This window comes from Rosa rugosa, chromosome 3, assembly GCF_958449725.1.
Source record: "Rosa rugosa chromosome 3, drRosRugo1.1, whole genome shotgun sequence".
Taxonomy (NCBI): domain Eukaryota; kingdom Viridiplantae; phylum Streptophyta; class Magnoliopsida; order Rosales; family Rosaceae; genus Rosa; species Rosa rugosa.
The window spans coordinates 29,814,437-29,819,317 of NC_084822.1; the positions used below are offsets into that span (position 1 = coordinate 29,814,437).

At 37.7% G+C, this 4,881-nt stretch overlaps 1 long non-coding RNA gene across 1 annotated transcript; it reads left to right on the forward strand.

The window, feature by feature from the left end:
• Window positions 1-1,739: 1,739 nt before the first annotated feature.
• Window positions 1,740-4,614, forward strand: LOC133735261 (uncharacterized). The gene is made up of 6 exons (XR_009858870.1): window positions 1,740-1,870; window positions 1,988-2,233; window positions 2,582-2,656; window positions 2,732-2,830; window positions 2,913-3,469; window positions 3,951-4,614. It is a non-coding gene; the product is annotated as an uncharacterized LOC133735261 (long non-coding RNA).
• Window positions 4,615-4,881: the final 267 nt, after the last annotated feature.

A 4,881-nucleotide genomic window follows, 5' to 3' on the forward strand; every position in this document is an offset into this window, starting at 1 on the left:
CTCTTTCACAAATGATATTTATTACAAAGTTTTTTTTTTTAAATGAAAGAGGTCAGCCAATTTTATAATGGGTGCGGCTATTGTCACCCTACCATTTTCTTTATTCACCCTACTTGCTCATTACACCACATTTTAATTTTAATTATTAAATTTACTCATTTAACTCATTTCTCTTTCCAAGAATATCCTTATATGACATATCCAATTAGAAAATAAATATTTCTAACGGAAATCTCTCATTTAATTTATACTCATAAAAAATTAAAATTTATTAAAGTTTCCTAATAAAATCATAATCTAATTAACTCCCATTTTTTAAATTTTTTTCTTTCAATTTCAATGTTTTTTTTTTTTTTTTATCAGGAATTTCAATGTTCTCTATTTCAATTTAGGTAAAAATATTAGTAAATTTCATGATATTATTTCAGGATATACTCTAAGTGCCTATTGTAATCAGGGGTTTAGGCTCAATGTCCCCCCCTTGTATTCGAATGTTTCATTAATCAAGGCTTGAGGGCAACCGCACCAGCCCTTTATTCAAAAAAAAAAAAAAAAAAAAAAAATATCAGTAAATTTACAACTATGATCAATGAAGAAGAGATTGATTTTTTTTTCTTCATGTTTTAAATTTTTACTTTCGGTGTTCACAAAGAATTTTGCAAAGATTTTGATGAAGTTTTTTTTTTTTTTTTGAAAGAAGGGCTGGTGGAGCTTCCCTCAAGCCTTGATTAATGAAACTGTTGAATACAAGGGGGGGACATTGAGCCTAAACCCCTGATTACAATAAGCGACTAGAGTGTGTCCCGAAATAATATCAGGAATCTCTACAAAATACTTGTATTCAAACAAGCACCAACTAGCAAAGAGCGCTCTACTGGCTACTCCATTTGCTTTGACATAGCAGTGACATAACGGAAAGATAACTCGATATATAACCAGATTACAACGTAGCATAAGTACCCGCTTTAGCACAGCTTTCCTACTATGTTGCCGCCAGATGATAAATCTGACGACACTTAGCTTCATCCTGCCACTAGGCGGTAACGACCATTTGACGATGCCAAAAGCTCGCTGCCAACCTAGAGCAGATAAGGCACATTGAGTGCATACTCTGGCACAAGGCCCTACTACACTACTAGAAAACTTGTCTTTTACGACGCGCAAATTACGGCGTGCATATCGTGTGCGCCGTAAAAGATGGTCATTTACGGCGTGTTTTTTTGTGCGCCGTAAAAGACTTCTCTTTTTTGTCTTTTACGGCGTGTTTTTCATGTATGCCGTAAATGTGTAAGTATATTTACGACGTGCTGTTTTTGTGAGCTGTAAAAGACTTATTTTTTGATCTTTTACGACGTGTTTTTTATTTGCGCCGTAAGTATCATATTTATAAAATAATCTTTTACGGCTTGCTTTGATGAGCGCCGTGAATGTCATAAGAGCCCGCCAATATTTTCGGCTCAAATTCTAATTTCCCTCTCCATAATTCTTATATCTCTATGGCTCTCTCATCTCTTACTTTCTCTTCTTATCTTCATCGTCGCCCAAATTCCCAGTTACCTCTCATCTCTCTCGTTCTCTTTTCTTATTCTAAACAAGATTAGATCAGAGCGTCAGGTGTTCGGGAGGGCGGCCATACAAGGAAGGGCGAGCCCATCATCGTAAACTGGATCTGATCTCTCTGCGCTGATATGTACGGCCTCTGGCTCTCCCAACGCCGCCACCACTACTCGGAAAACTATGACGACGGCCACCGTGCCCAGCCCTATAATCTGTCCCGCAAAAGGCCCAGCCCCCTCAGCCCGGCAAGAAGCAGTTCATCATCGAGCCCTTCAAAGGTTTGGCCTCGATCCCAAAGCTCGCGTCTGTCACGGTAATTAGTAATTACAATCTACAACTCTCCCTTCCGCAATTTGGCCATGATTTTATGAATTTGTTTGCCATTTTGAGTTTGGGCTGATCTTAATTGCAATTGGGTTGAATGGAGCAGCAGAGAAGTATATCAGGGTCGTCGCAGAGCCCTTAGATCGCCACCATCGCAGCTGCTACTGTCAGTCTCGTGAAATTAGGAGCCAAAGCCAAGCGCCAATCAGCCGCCGCTTCCTCCTCCGCGTCAATTCGCTTTTCTTCTTCTTCTTCTTCTTCTCCATTACGCTTCTCCCCTCTGACGACGTCGTTTACTGCTTCGTGCTTGATCGACCAGCTCAGGGCCGTTTTCCCGGACATGGATAATCAGGTTTCCAGTTTCTCATCTTTCTTAAATTATAGTTTAATTGGGATTGTAGTTTAAGCTTATAGTTTAGCAATATGGAAGCTTAAACATGGAATCTTGCGCTGTTGAATGTGCGTGTGCTATGGGTTTATTTGTTAATTGGTGTAAATCTTGCTGATATTTTGGTTGAATTTGTGGTCCTGAAGTTGAGTTGATGCCTAATGACATGTTCAAAAGTTGGTTGTCCGTGGGTATGTGATTGACTGCCCTTATTAACTTGATCATCCTCTGCATCCTTTGTTTCAGGAAGAGTCTCACCTCCTAGATTAATATATTAATACATCATAATTGACTTATTCTTTGTTACATCAGCTGTTAAGGTATAAAGTTGGACGGATAGAGCAGCTGGAAACTTCTGATCAACCAAAAGCCTGAGGTGCCAACGCTGTAAGTTGACAATGCCAATCTTTTGAGATATAATATCTGTTTTTCCTTTTTTGATCCTATGTTTTAATCCAACAGTAAATCAACATGTAAGTTTGCATAATGATCTGAAGACAAAGTTTATCGAAGGGGCCAAAGAACGTAAAGAACTCTACAACAAGGTGTTAGAGTTGAAAGGTTAGGTGTATGTTGTTTTATAGAGGTCCAATCGGTTGTGATTCTGGAGAGGGTTTCTGACATCAGTTTTGCTCTCTTGTAGGAAACATAAGGGTCTTTTGCAGGTGTAGGCCTCTAAACACTGAGGAAGTTTCAGCAGGAGCTTCAATGGCTATTGACTTTGAATCTAAGAAAGAAGGTGAGCTTGCTGTCAAGTCAAATGGGGTTACAAGAAGGACCTTTAAGTTTGATGCAGTTTTCGGCCCTCAAGCAGACCAAGGTACATGCATATGATGCAAGTCTTCTGTTGGTTATCTACTGAAGTACAAAAAACACCTTTGAATAACAGACATCCTTTTTGTTTGTCATATTAGCTGATGTCTTCGAAGACACAGCTCCATTTGCAACCTCAGTTCTAGATGGGTACAATGTCTGCATATTTGCTTATGGGCAGACTGAAAGTGGAAAAACCTTTACAATGGAGGGAACGGAAGAAGCTCGGGGAGTCAATTTTAGGACTCTTGAGCAACTGTTTCTTATACTAAAATAGCGAGAAAAGTTGCATAGATATGATGTATCTGTTAGTGTTGTAGAAGTGTACAACGAGCAAATACGAGATCTACTTGTTCCAGGGAATCAGCCGGGAGCAGCTGCCAAAAGGTCCAAGAGATCCTTAAACATTTCTCATATTTTTCCCCCTTCATGAATATGTTGAAAGTTCTATATGATCTTGCTTGTATCTTACTATATGGTTATAATCTTGTATGTTTCTTGATATATGGGTTCTCTTATCTCCTTGTTTAGATGGAAAGTCATTTACCTATTCAGACATTGCATAATCTACTTTTCATGAATTCCCACTTGTTTAGCTGGCAGTTAGAATAGCACCATGGCCTCTCATTTCTGTATCTCAAAGTTGAAATCTTTTCTGTTACTTTAATATAACTCTCCTTTTAAAATGTGAAGATAGAGTTATATGTGATATCCATGTTTTCTCCGTACTTGTTGCTATATTTTCATTTCTAACAATTCACCAATATGTTGGGTACTCTTGATGAGCCACGTCTTTCAGTGCTATGAAGGATACAAGTGAGGAGAATTCCAAGATAATGGTATCTAACAATACTGCAGTGTCTTGTAGGCTTGAAATTAGACAAGCTGGAGAAGGGAGACATCATGTTCCAGGACTTGTTGAGGCATGTGAAAAACATGAATGAAGTCTGGGAAGTTCTCCAAACTGACAGTAATGCAAGGGCTGTTGGCTCAACCAATGCCAATGAGCATAGTAGCTGTGACTTTGGATTCAGATATTTTTACCAAGAATTTTGTATCCCAATGCAAGTGAAGCATCTTAGAATGGTGGTTCTGCACTTTAGACCCGAATAGAAACCAAATTCTCACAGAGTGTTGAACCTGCAATGGCAATTGTGCCAATTATAGCCCAATCACAGCTTGGGTTACAAGTTAGTCTACTTCCCTGTATTACAAAGTCAATTTGCTTGCTTTCTTATCACTATTCTTTATAGCCTTTGAATTAGTTTTTTGAAGCTTAGAAGTTGGTTTGCATTCTATTTTGAAAATTGATATTGGATATGCAATTCATAAGTCTTTAATAGGATTTTTGTAGCTGTTATACAGAATGATAGGAGGAGTACTGTTATGTGATATTCCACATATATGTTGAGCTCTATCAATGAAGTTGATAATTAACGGGGATCACATATGTTTTTTTTGGGGTCTTAAAGAATGCTGGACTTGGAGCATCTTTTGCCAGCTCCCATTGGTATTGTTGACTGCAAGACACAAGTTATTCAATGGGAAGAGGGTAATTCAAATAACTTCAGCTGGTATAGTGTATGATTATCTTGCAGAGTGGATGAGCGAATGAATGTAAAGTAGTGTAGAAAATGGATGTAAAGTAGTAGTGAAGGTTATTTTTCTTTGCTTGTAAGCAAATTTTGTATGATGTAAAATAATTATATAAATGAAATTTATTTAACAACAAAAATATAGAAATATGAAATAATATATAATTGTGGATTTTTGTTTTTTTTTTTTAATTTTTTCAACCC